The sequence below is a fragment of the Photinus pyralis genome, unplaced genomic scaffold (assembly GCF_008802855.1).
Source record: "Photinus pyralis isolate 1611_PpyrPB1 unplaced genomic scaffold, Ppyr1.3 Ppyr1.4_unclustered_Scaffold4085, whole genome shotgun sequence".
Classification (NCBI taxonomy): Eukaryota; Metazoa; Arthropoda; class Insecta; order Coleoptera; family Lampyridae; genus Photinus; species Photinus pyralis.
The window spans coordinates 434,686-449,308 of NW_022171522.1; the positions used below are offsets into that span (position 1 = coordinate 434,686).

General features: G+C 36.4%; 1 long non-coding RNA gene across 1 annotated transcript in view; it reads right to left on the bottom strand.

Moving 5' to 3' along the window:
• Positions 1-14,623, bottom strand: part of LOC116182158 — a 64,504-nt gene that overhangs the window by 21,643 nt on the left and 28,238 nt on the right. The window contains exon 2 of the long non-coding RNA XR_004147435.1: positions 10,360-10,402. This is a non-coding gene — a long non-coding RNA (uncharacterized LOC116182158). The remainder of the gene's footprint in view (positions 1-10,359; positions 10,403-14,623) is intronic.

The following is a 14,623-nucleotide window of genomic DNA, read 5'->3' on the forward strand; positions in this document are numbered from 1 at the left end:
ATGCTATTTTTACATAATATCGTCTATGGGATTAATGCAGCAACATTTTTAGAATAAAATAATCCTCGCGTGAAGCCTCCATTATAGCAATAGATTTGTATTTCCTGTCCAGTTAGGAATAAATGAGATAAATTTTGCGATTTTTTTTTAATGGGAAAATGCGTAAAACTGATTGATTCAAGGGATTGCAATTAATTTTTGTCTAAATCGTATTTCTTAAGATCAAAGATCGATCACGAAAAGCGGTGCAGATGATTCAAAAACAAGTGGCCAAGACGATATGGCTTGTGGCAGTTTGTATAAGTTAATTGACGATACGTGTCGCCCCTCCTCATCCCTAAATGGGCTCGTCATCTTGGAATAAATTTGATTAACATGGAGATGAATCAGCATCTCAATCCCAACTACGAACTTCGTACCGTCTTTGGGGAATTCTGGGAAAGACCTGCATCATCCTGTTCAATGTTTCGTTTTGAAGATATACTTTTGCGCGATAGGATCTACCCGTGTACAATAGACCGCGCAGTCTGACAGCACACGGTATGCTAGATTTTATAAGTTCTTTAAATATTAAATCACGAGTTTCTCCATGTTTTTGTACATCATCCATATGCATATTTTATATTTTCGTGCAGCAAAATGATTGCTTTTTTTAAATATATTAAAAAACAGGCATTGCATTTGAAAAACAAAAGTTCCATCGATTTCCGGTTTAAACGGCAGTGATATACGAAGTATGTCGTAAAATAGATCGTAATGTCACATATAAAATTATAGTTAACAAGTTTGTCGTATTTCGCCAAATAAAAGAGATATTTTGGTGACCCTCTTATCATGAATGCACTGTAAATTAATTACATTAGGCCCAGTTGTAGTAGGATTAAAAATGTCGAAATTAAATAAAACGATTGAGCAATAGATACTGTTGGAAGGGTCAATAGAATCTCAAAATGGGGTTCAGTAGCAACGAAGAAAATGATGACATATGGGGAAGGTTTTAAACCTTTAAAAATTATTTAATATATGAATACATTAAAATAATTTTTGAGTAAGAACCAAATTCTTTTGCCTTATGGATTGACAGGACTAAACTCCGTGGAAACAGGCAGGGACAAGTCGCCGTTGCCGACTGGCCGTTGGCAACTCGCCGTCGGGAAATCTCGCCATCGGCCAACTTGCCGTCGGTTAACTCGCCGTCACCGGAAACAAAATAAAGATGATTTTTTTTTAATATTTAAATCTAACACTTAGATGTCTATAACTGCAATCAGTTTAGTCATATAATATTATTTAGCAATCTCGTTTCATCATTGGAATGGTGTAGTTATTTGAAGGTGTTGTGTAAGATCCTTTAATTCTGGATCTAGATAGAGATCCAGATACATTTAAAAATCATCATTTGATCAAGATCCAAGAGCCCCCAAAACGATCTAAATCCTTTTATCGTATGCAAAATAGCAAGAAAAATTGTACCTAAACCGTTGTGAAAAAGACCTTCCTTGAAAATTAATACCCGCCTACACCCTTTTAAGAATTCACAACAGTTGTAAATTATAATTGCACTTCGGTTTTCGTGCTTGGACATCAAAGTATGTTATCCTTTCTTTCTTCTAATGCTGACAGACTAATCCTTTACCTGTACCCGTCGTAAAATACACGGATTGATTGATTGATAGTGATATTTCGGAATATCTTAGGGGGTTATCCCATAATTATGAAATGTAAATGTATAATGATAATTAACCAAACATATTTTTGTAATTTAAGAGTGTTTTGTTTGATAAGAACAAACTGATTGCACTTACAAACATTTAGTAGTATTTTTTATTATTTATTCTGCTGACGGCGACTTGACCGACGGCGAGTTTGCCCGACGGCGAGTTTGTTCGACGGGTCGGCGGTCCTAGACCCCGTGGAAACGCATAGTAAAAATCGTGAAAAAAAGTACCACTTTCCATACGATTTTTCGTTAAAAAAAGTCCGATAATTTCATCACTGCCTTCCGTGGAACTCCTCGACCGAGTAACAGGATGGACAGTACTCGAGAAAGAGAGCTTGAGCGATCATCGCTATGTGTATTAGGAGAAGGTGAAGGGGGGAAAAACATACGACCAAAGCACTCGGTTGGAATACCAACAAACTAACCAAGCGAAGACTAAAGGCCTAAAGGGAAACCTCCAGACCAACTGCATAACGGATGCTGAACATCTAAAGTGCGAGCAAGATGAGGGAAATATGCAATGCCAACACGTCTGTGGGGAAGCCGAGAGGCAGAGTCGTGTACTGGTGGAATACCAAAATAAAAGAGCTTTGCAGAACGTGTGCCCCAAAGAAACGAGCGAGGAAGGCCTCTTGGCAATTGTTGCCCTCAAGCAATCTAGAGAACGTAGCAACGACAGCCTCTGGCAAAGGCTGTGCGATGAACTTGAAAGGATTGGGGTAAAGGGTATAGAATAGGGTAAATTCGGCAAGGAATGGTACGGATTTGGCGTTCTGCGACGTACTATTGACCAGCCCTAGCCCAAACGTGAGCCCCCCGAACCGGTTGAAAGGGAAGAACGTGAATTTGAGGTTACACACTGCGAGGTGGTAACGGAAGCACGGGAATTCTCGAATAACAAGGCCTGGTCCTGGGTTATCCTGGCTAATGGATATTTGATGCGGGGGCAATACGCGGGAGTGCAGACTGCTACTGACCAAGATATAGGGCGATAAATCTTCTTGATTTCTCTGGAAAAATCCTTGAAAAAAGAATTAAAAAATAGTACCAACATATCCACTAAACATCACAAGGAGGGACGGCGGAGGTACCCAAACTGGAGAGAGGAACTACCTATTTAGACCAGAGGCAGGGATTTTTCGCCGTTAATATTTGACCTAGACTAAAACCAATTACACTTCTCTATAGTGACTTTTAATGCTACTTAAGGTGGCGTTAATTTTTTAATGCAACGTTTCATCTTTGCGGAATCATCCACTTCATTTTTGTAAAAACCGCCCTGAAATTGTGATATCACATTCATAAAGCCCTTTTATTCTGAATATGCACCTTATAGTGAAATTCCGGTGTAGCCTTTTTTAGGGCTTAATTAAGAAAAGTATTCAGAACGATGGAGAAAGAAAAAATAGATGACAAGCTGAAAAACCAGAATAAAGGACAAGATACAGGGTAAGAATACCAGAGAAGGTCAGAGGTGTTGTGGACAGTAAAAGGGCACGTATGTCCACTCCCACAAACAGTATTTAGTCTACTCTTAACTTTGTTTTGACTCCTCCATCAGTCAGATCTTGTCGGAGGCTACCACATTCCCATTGTCGGTACCCACTCCCTACGTCCCGTCCACACGTAATTCTCATTTGAAGTTTCGACCCCACTATCAGTCAGATCTTGTCCGGGCTTACTACATTCCCTTTGCCGGTACCCATTTCTGACGCCCCCACAGTCATATAAAAGCACAATTTTGATGGTTCGCTAAAAACCCTCCACAAAATTCCGTCATGCAGGAATTGTGCGCGTTTATATGATAAAAAATTAAAAAATCACCGCGTTAGTCAACGCTCGGTGATGGCAGCCGGATGTCGCCTACCCCACATAATGTAGCTCCGTCCCTAAAGTTGTTAATTACTCGTTCCGACAGGTACACGTATAGTGCTCGTCTTGCTACAAGTTTTTTTCTACGGGCCCGTATTTGCTGCCAAGGAAGAAGTGAGAGAATTTAGGATAGCATATGAAATAATCAAGCACACGTGCAAGGGTGTGTGGCAACGCCACAAAGTGAATGAAACGATCGAAGCCGCTAACTGCGAGGTAAACATTTAATTAGCTGACACCCCCACCACAGAAATCGGGTATAAAAGAGCGTACATCGGCATGAAAATTCAGACGACTTCTGTCCACCCAGAGCGTAGGTGTCTCAGGTCCTATTGTTCACCCCAGTCCCGTCAATACATGTTGCTGACACGAATCTCCATATTTCCTTCCCTGGACACAGAATTGGCTCAATTATCACCAGTAACACCTCATTAAGGTTATCTAAGAGAAGAAATCGCCTGTCGAAAAAAAGGCCTAGGATATAAATGGGAATGTTATGTTGAGAGATACAGAAAAATAGGGGAAAGTGTGGAAGAAGAAATATCCAAACGGGACTGAGACATAGAACAGAGGGAAGAATATGGAACATTTTATTCGTACGTTGATCCCATTTGCATCCAATAACACAATAAAACAAACATGGAGCACTTCAGCACATACATAAGGAGGCAATCATGGAGCGAGTACTTACCGTTCTTATTTTAAAGGATGACGAAAAAAATATAAAAATAATAGGTTCGAAAAAATCTTAGACAAAGAAGGAAAGGAGGAGAACTGAACAAAGACGACTATATACAAGGTCATGTTTGTTCCTAATTTTTGTTAATAGGTATACAAGTGCATCAACCAAACAAGTGATTTAGTAATTTTGAAATGGCAAATTTAGAAAGGAGCTTGCTATCCCAATTAAATTCGTGGAAGGATAGCCGACGTCGAGGCCGACGCTGTAGTCATCGAAACTGCATGATTTTTGAGCATGATTCGTTTAGACGTATAAGCAGCAAATTTAGAGCATAATTGAGATGCCGAATGTCTTCTCGTTAAAGTTTATTAACCATGACAACCTAAATAATGTTTTCCAATTTTAGTTGCACTAATTATGATCAATCCCACTTAAATTGTTTAAAGGATACCTACAGGAGGAATAAAAAATAGCAAATGCAAGTTGGATCTGAAATTTGAATATGTTAAGTTTATCGGCTGGGAAATCGCAATGTAATTAAACATTTCCACAAATTTTCCTCGTTAAAACCTTTACTGTGTATAATCAACATCAAATTCCTAGTAATTATTATTTCTCCTGTAATTATATTTATTATTAGAACTATATAATCATTTTGAAATAATTAACTGTTACAAACAGCGATTGTAGTTTTCAAATTATGCGTAGAATCACCCTCAATTATTTCTGAACGAGAAAGTATCTGAAATTTCCTGTTAACAGAAACACAAGAGAAGTGCGTTAGTGCTAGGGCGAATTTTCAACTTTTGGTTCACGGATTTCGTCGAGAAAACCACAAAACACCTTGCCATGGTGCATAAGATTAAGTGCCCTTCTGCATTACTTAGTTTTTGTGAAATCTCGTTCGTGATACACTGCCCCGTGGAGAGAACCAACCTTTCCCATTATTACAAATCAACTGGCGTACAATATGCATTACATAGGAAGAATGTTATCGTAATCCGCTCGTTTGCGGATTTGATTCTATGATGTTGGGAAAGAGGAAAGTTAGTGAATTAATCAAATTTCTTTGTAAGTTCGGTGTTGTAAACAATTGTCCCTAATCTCATTTCAGCGGATATGCAACTATGCAGAAATCATTGTGATAATAATTGTATAAGGTGAAATTGCACCGCAATGAATGGAATTAGAATTGGGCACATGTCCTACGCCGATTCTATTTAAATTTCACCCCTTTAACTTCGGGCTTCTTTCACTTCCGTACAATAGACATCTGGAAACCGTCGTTGAACTTTGAACTCTTCTGAATTACTTGACATTGTTTTGTGCAGAACTCCACTACGTTTCTGAAATATGCAATTACATAACTTGGGCAACTTGTATAGAAAGAACTTTGTAGGAATTGTCTTTATATTATTTCCTAAAGCGCAATGCTCGTATTTTCTAGTTTTCCTATATATTTAATCTCTATATCTCCGTATAAAACTTTTCACATTGAATATTTAATTTCGAGTTCAAAATTTGCAAATACAAATCATTCGAGCCAGACGATTTATCTTACGGGCGAAAGTTATGTATCTGTTTTGTTTTACAGAATTTGCTTTTTTTTGGTCAACGATTATACGCAATGCGTGCACTACACACGCCCGAATTGCTGGACCTTCTTCTATTGATCTACACATTTTCGGCGATTCGTTGAAACTGTAGCTACGACAAAGCATGTCCATCTCTCTTTTCTTTTAATTGTATTCATATTTTCACTTTATAGCTACGCCCTACAGAACCCACAAAACTTTTGTTCCTGACTCAACACTAAAAAACTACCTACCTACTTTCAATTAAGCTTAGTTTAAAGGTTACGGCGTTTCGTTCATTTTACTTTCCTCTCTAGAATAATAAAGTTCATTCTATCTTGCGATCCGCAATTTGGGTGCAACATTAACCAATTGTGCGTTTGGCCTTTTTAAATTCCCATGATAATGCCCGTCGACAGTTTTAAAACGTGCGTGCTGATTTTATTTTAAGAAATTATATGGTCGTTAATCTTTTCCAGACAACGATTAATTTCTGCGGTAGGTAGGTATCGTAAAAAAACATACGTTTCCTAATATTCTTCTGCGTGTAACAAAAATTTGAAAAGCCAATTACTGCACTCAAGCGGAAAAATCCAGTTCACGTAACCGTACTTATGAAAAACCTTCGCTTAAAAGGATCGACCACCTACATACGGATTTTTTTTTCTTTTAGTTTATAAGCGACCTATATTGATATGCGAGCAGTTTAAATTATTCCATGGAACAACTAAGCAACGATTATAATTAGCAGCATAAATTATGTACGCAATAGAGCGGTACTCCCCTTGTGATATTGTGCGGTTTATACGAATTTCCGTTCAAAATTACAGCTTATGTTCTATTATTCATACACCTGTGAATAGGTATTTCAACAATCTGATTAACCTGAGAAAGTCAATGGCACATTGTTATTAGTTTTGCTAAAGGGTTAATAATTAAACGTCATCTGAGCATTATTATCACCTCTGTAGCCTTCTGATTCCTTAGTTCAATATTGTAGGTTATGTCCTGCTGACTACTTGTATTTTGTCACAGTGGGAGAAGAAGGAGCATCTCATGTAAAGGTTAAACAAAAGGATTGAATGATTGAATCGTAACAATAAGCACTTAAGTTCAACCAAATTTTCGACAATTACTGCATGGCGTTATTACGTATAAAAGCATATGAGAGACTACAAAACTGTTGGTATTTTCGTCATACTGCGACGCTGTGACAAAATGGATTTTAAATCTGTGCAAAAACGTGTATTGTATATCCTGTGGTCTCCAGCCTATTATGGGAAAACGTAGCGAACTGTGTCGGCATTAAAGTCTACTTTAAAATGGTGTGGTACGTTTTAAATTCTTTTACGGATAAACAGTCAGTTGAAAATGATTCTGAATACGTGCGTGTCTTGAACCCAAAATACTCAAGTGCTGTTGAAGTTAATTTGAAAATACGGAGATAACCATTTGATGCAACAGGGCGTTTTTGCATCGCGCTGGACCCAGACCCCCCACTATTGTAAATCAATTTATGAATTATATCCAATTTATGAGTTTGTAGGAGCTTTTCATGTCGCAAACACAAAATTTCAGAGCTGGTTTAAATCACTAGGAATATAAAATTTATTATGGGGTGGCCGAGTCTACTTGGATTCAGGAGGGCACTGATTGGAATTACTTTTTGTTAATTAAATTTTATACTGGAATTACGAGCTATTTAAGAGCTTTTTACAAGTAATTCCGATTTTTGAGCGCCACTCTTAAAGAGCAAATAGATACAATCGTTGGTGCGGCCACTTCCACTTAGACGCAGCTCCTCTTCTGTTTTCCATTAGACATTGTATAGTGTGGTATGGTATGGTACATTTTCTACAAAAATAAACAGGATCAGTTGAAAATATCCCTTTAGTTTAGTTTAATTGGAAGTATGAATGTAGAAATTGCTTTTCGCCCATTTCAGTGAATATAATTAACGGAAGCTAATTAAATGAGTTGCAGAACAGCACCCGATTAAATCGTGAATGGTCTCAAAAAAAGCGCTCTTAATTAATTTGAATTTCAATGCCAATTACAGATTTTTATGTTTATGGCCGCACAATTAATTAAAGAAGTTTTCATTTTTGGATATAAACAATCGAATACGCTGTGTCGACTGAAAAAATCGTCGAGCCCTCATTTAAACGGCCGTAAAAACCAAACAAAATTCATTCTAAAATCTCAAGGGATGAAATTTAACCCACACGGCAACATAATTAATTCTGAGTTGACGTAAAAAAAGTCAAGATCAAGCGTGGTTGAGAAATAAGAAGAAAGTAGTATAATTATTTAAAAATAAAAAGACTGGCACGAAGGTATACAAATATGAAATGAAGTAAATGAAAAAAATTGCCTCAAACATGATTTGAAGTTAAGTTGGGGGTAGTAAAAATGTTATTTAATACCACTAGAAAAGAATCTTCCAAGGTAAACTAAATAAAAACAAAAAAACTTCCACGAGAGTTTACAAGTCGAAATTTATCATGCAATTTTAATGGAAGTAACAAAAGCGTTGTGGATTTTCTTAGGGAGAAGTTACTAATAAATACAACCCCAATTTAAGGGTGGTCGCGCAATAATGATTGTGTTTTATTAAAATTTACTGTACATATACCAACCCTTAAATATTGTCATTGAAATTGATACTTACATTCTCAATTTGAACGTAGCCGGAGAAGTTGTAATTAGGAGTGGTTGGTATTTTGGTTAAAAGTTAATCTATACATTGACGCACACGTTTTCAATTTATTTATTACTTACAAGAACAATATCATTGTTAACGTTAAATTTGGGATTAAGCCCAATTTCGATCATATTAGTTGAATTCGAGGGCATTGTTGATGTATCAGAATGATTTAATTATTTGATATTTGATTTTGTTTAAATAATTTATTGTTTGGTTTATTTTGTTTTGGTAATTGTAAATTTAAATCAAGCGTTAAAAGACTAGATTAATTCAGTTAGGAATTATTTGTTAAAGTTTCTCATGTGTTTCTCCGGTCGTAGATAGAAGTTTTCTTATCGCTCGTAAGCTAATTAATTTCAAGATATGCGGGTGTTATCGCCGAAGTAAGCATATGTTAATTCTTTCGAAAGGAAGTGAGATAGATAAACTATATTCACATTTACCGTAAGGTGTTGAATAATCTTGCACAATGAGAAGGGGAAACTGTCCTAAGTGTGTAGAATAAAGCTATAGAGTGTAAGAAGCATTTTCTTTACGCCGTGATTCGAATCCACTGTACGACCCAGATAGAGTTTTCATGTCAGATTTTTTTCTATTCATAACCGAGATTTATTTCAAGTGTTCAATCAAAACTTTTCGGAACTTGATCGAGGCTCGCAAATTAAGAAATAATTTTAAGTTAATATTGAGATTTTTCTTAATGCGGGATGTGTATGAGGAGAGGTTATAAAAAATTCTAAGTTTGAATTTTGATTGGTCTTGAGCTAGCTGAACACGTGTTTTGTGGGTGGTGGAGTTGCCATTGCACACAGCAGTATAGTTTCAAGATAGGTTAGTACCATTGAATACATTTATGGGGGTAAAATCAAGATTTTATCAATAAGTTCATATTGATAGGGGGTGTTACTGGAGGTGGATAGAATTGGCGAGGAACAAGGACATTTCCTGAGACGATGGATTTTAAATGCAAAACAATAACTAAACTACTTTGTCTTTGTCGCCAAATCCAAGATTATGGGAAATGCGTAGAGGGGTCACGCGTATTATTTTATTCTATGGATTTACTAATATAAATTTTCTTGTTACTGGCAAGAAAAAATTATAAATGGAAGAAAATAAAACAATGTGGCAACGAAAACTTATTGTAACGCCCATAATTCGAATTCAGCTCAGTACTCGTTCTTCTTATACTTCCTATGTTTCAACGTTCGAGCCGTAAGGATTGAAATTATAAGTATTAAATCGGTTTATATAACTAAATCGCACATTTTCCCAAATTTTCATCCTGAAAACACTATAATCAATATTTGTATTACCAAGAGGAAAATATCAATTCGCCTTAAGATCCGTTAAATGCAAAGGAAGTAAATCATTGTCATACAATACGTAAATTTAATCTCGGCGAATACCAAATAAACATAAAACAAAATCTTTAAACAGAAGAATATGTCAAAAAGACTTACGTTACGATAGAGAATAATGTATGTTTTACATGTACCGTAAAATAGAGGTAGAGACTTGTACGTGATCTGACATACAAGAAATGATTTGTGGAAATACGTAAAGGAATAGCTGTTTGAATACTGTTTTTAAAAATAAACCACGTCGTTCTGACATTTTCATTAGTTGGATAGCACTGAACGAAAGAGGCTTGATCCATCAAACAGATAAAATGTTGAAAGTTCATTTTGTTACTTCAGTCGAAAATATGCCAGATTACGTTATATAAATGTTAATTTCGTGGATCTTGTTTCTCTTATTGCGATTGCGAACTACAATCAAACTTGGGACAGACAAAATTTACCTTAAGCGTAACACTCCATATCATCCGTAGGGTTACGTTCAGCCTGAAACAATAAGACAACATTAGAGACGGGAAGCACTAATAATTTTAAGTCGAGACACCAACTTTGGAAATTCGGTTAAGGAAAATCAATGTTATAGGTGGAAAATCGCCACTAACGTAAAGCCACTGACCATAAATGCGTTTGCCTCACCTCGAAGGATAAGGTTACCTTCGTCTATGTACTGTAAATATTCAAAATTGATTATCAACGCATACAGAAGTTGATTGATTAACGAGTTTTGCCTTTTTGCAGGTTACGTGATACACTGCGCTGTTATACTAGCGGTCATAAATAGTCTAAACACAGTTCGTTTAACTTGGATAAAACATTGCAAATTCTGGTGAAACTGAAAGAGCACGAAGTAAGCGTATAATAAAACGTCGAAAAATCTGATATCCGATTGCGGATCATAGTCATACATAATGTTAATTGAACACTAAATACTCATACTGGGATTCAGAGCATCCACAATTTGAATATTTCGTATTTAAAAATTTAATACGCACTAAATTAGTGACCATTTGCGTCACAGCGTTTCATTAATGAAAAAAAAATATTAATCACCCCAATAGCTAATTATTGTTTAATACCCCCGAACCTACATTTCCAATGTTCATAATAATTTCAGTGTAATAAATCACAAGGCAGGAAATCAACGTGACACAAATCACCTGCTAAACAAATTGCAATTTCGCGAGCGTTAATGAAAATGTCCTACAGTGCGCTCGTGCAAAACTACGTTGATGTAACAAAAGCAAAAAGTAGAAGAACGTTTAGCCGTAGAAAATAATACGGCCACCACTAGCACGGCAATAGTGGGTCATGTAAGATTTGAATTTTAAATTGGGACATGCGAAGAGCAAAAAAGAATTTGAACGTTAGCAAACTTCTGAAAACCATTTAATTTAATTACTGAACTTCTTTGTTATAAGAAGAACAACTAATCTTAAATTCACTTAGTTTGCAAGTAACTTTAAAACATCTTATTGCAATATTGTGAAATTTGTTTTCTTTGTTAATTAATTTCTAACGTAAAAATTGTGTACATGATGAATTTTACCGTTCGCTGCTAAGAAAGTTCAAATACAGCTTGGGGCTTTCAGAACAAGCTTGATTTCCACTAAGGTATATAAGCTTTGAATACAATTTGAAATGGTTTCTGTATTTTATGCAATGAACTCACTGATCTCTGAGATACATCATTAGAAAGGTTTGGTTTCTGTAAGGCCCATCGATCCGAGAATTTTTTTTAATTTTATAGAGCCTAACCAAACCAAATACGATCCCTTAATCTACCCTATCTTAACCCTCTGTAACGATCACAAAACGTAACCCACCCCACTCCTTAATTTGCTAACCTTACCTTCAAAGTATATCAACTTTAGCTTTGTGCTGTTTCAAAAGTTGATACCTTAAAGGAAAAGTTGGTGAATAAGGAAAACATATTTGATTTTTGTGCGTTAATACCAAAAATGAACTTTTTAGAATGTGTCTAAAGCAAACGTTAATATACTTAAAACCTTTCTACCTGAAAAATCTGGGGTTGAGTGTTAAGGGCATACAACAAAGTTTTCAATAAACTATTTTGAGCCGAAACTTTGAAACATTAAGTTTCGGAGATCTTGGACGAGCACGAAGAGCAAAAAAGTAATATCGAGCACAGTTGTTTCAAAGAAATTTAAACGTTAGGGACTTTTAGTTTGAAAACACAATTTTCAAATTTGTGCCACGAGATCAAGAGAGGCTAATTACTATATACTGCAGCGCACATTCCAGAAATCACGGTAGATATCGAGGCCCCATGGAAGATTAGTCATCGGCGATCAAGAACGAATGCGGATGTGACGAAATCCTTCCGGAAAACATGATGTGTTTATTCTGGAACATATCGAAGCGTTCTAGAACATTCTAGGACAATAAGCGGGGAGTTACGTTTCAGTCTGTTCCAACTTCGATACGCTTGTGTTATGTTATAAATTATAAGTGATAAATAATAATTACTGTTATAAATTAATTCATTTTTTATAACACTGACATTTTAAAGACTCATTTAAACTCGTTTCTTAAGTTATCTATACTCAGTGACATGAAAATTGCAACACCAAGAAGGAGTTGGAATTTTTTGACCAAACTTGGCAGAAACGTTTAGCTACTAAAAGGTAACAATTGATTAAAATTTAAAAGAAAAAGGATGAAATATAAACATATTTTTATTAATAATAATAGTAGTCCCTCCCTATTGGTTACGCACTCCCTCACGCTTCGTAGCATCGATTTTAGCAGACGGCCGATTTCCTCTTGAGGTATTGTGTCCCAAGCAACTGTGAGTAACCTCTAATTCATTGTGTAGAGCTTGCAGCGTCTGCGGAGGATGCGGTAAGTTCATCAGTCTTTTCTTCATAATGTCCCAAACTTGCTCGATAGGCAATATACTGGGAGATCTGGGTGGCTATGGCAAGAAATTGACATTATCATGTGCAAATAAGTCCATAGAACGTCTTTCAATGTGGGGAGGGGCATTATCCTGCTGGAAAAGTGGGTCTTCCAACTGCTGAAGAGATGGAAGAATATCGGGTTCTATCACGTCATCCACATATCGCTGGGGGGGTCATATTACCTCGAATGAATAATAAACGAGCCCTACTCCCATAAGTTATAGTACTCCATACCATAGTCCCCACAGCTTAGTGCACATGCCTCATAACAGAAAATTCAACATTGCGACGTTCCCCACGTCTTCGGCTGCCCTTCATACGGCCATCATGCATACCCAAACAAAATCGGGATTCATCACTGAACACCACCCAATGCTACTCTAGGTTCCAGTGCAGTCGCAACCTACACCACTCCAAACGCTGCTGGCGGTGTTGAGCTGTTAATGGTAACAAAAGATGTGGCCGATAGGATTGCAAGTCGTAAGCTCTGATTCTGCGGTAAACCGTTCGAAGTGTTACAGGACGACCTTCGTTAGCTAACAATTGATCGGCAATTGACCTGGTACTAGAGAATCGGTTTCTTGTTGCCATAAGTCAAAGATGGCGATCCCGCACTTCAATTGTTCTTTTTCGCCCCCCACCCTTTCCTGCCCCCTCCCTTTCCTCTCTACGACGATCCTGCCCCTTCCCAAATCCATGCCCGATTGCAACGAATCATGGTGGATTGACTTCGGTTAAGGTGACTTGCAATTTTTGTGAACGAAAAACCACCTCCGCCCAAACCAACAATACGACACCTGTCAACTCCTCTTAATTCGCGGTAATTTCCACTTTGGCGTATCTAGGCATGATCACAGCCTCAAAAGAAACGATTAAAAGCGAAAACAATAAGAACTGAACAAAATCTCGCAAAACATACACCATATAAAATTAGTATAGAAAGAAATGAAAGAACTGTCAAATAAGCCATTACCACTTGATCCATATGAACGAAATTTTAATCAATTGTTACCTTTTAGTAGTTACACGTTTCTGCCAAGTTTGGTCAAAAAATTCCAACTCCTTCTTGGTGTTGCAATTTCCATGTCACTGAGTATATAAAATTCATTGTTTCTTATTATTAAGTACGTCATCAATGGCAACGTCCTTTGCACTCCACTTAAAGTACGCTGCTTCATCAAAATATGTCAAACAGGTTGTTAAGGAAACGATATCAAAAACCAAAAAATGTCTCGCATTTATAAAAATTCCTTAATTTGACGATGTTGATACACAATCTACTATTACAATCGGTTTCACAAATTTCTGTTAACGTTACCATCATTCTTTTTTCTGTAATAATTTTCAAACTCGAATATTACCTACGACACGCCATTCTTCTACATCCCTCATTTGAAATGAAAGTTTTTTTTCTATTAACTTCGTGTAGGTTAAGTACCCGTGTTGTTTCTTTAATATTAGTTTTTTTTTTCGAAAATCCTGTACAGACAACTTTATTGGCGAATGGGGTTAGAGGCGACATGTCTGTTCAACTTTCTGCTTTGTAAATTTTCGTTCTTTTATTAATCATTTTTTCTCAAACGATTTAATATGTCAAGAACTGTTGTTCCAAATGAAACATGCGACTTTGTGAAAGTCAAATGAAATTTAATTTTGAACACAAACCTGCTAGTTCCTTTTCAGAATTGAGGTATGTGTTAACTTACTGTTCATACTTTTTTGTATTTGTCATAAGACTCAAGTGCCGTTATTGTTTTAATGCTACACCACTTCTAGCTGATTAAAT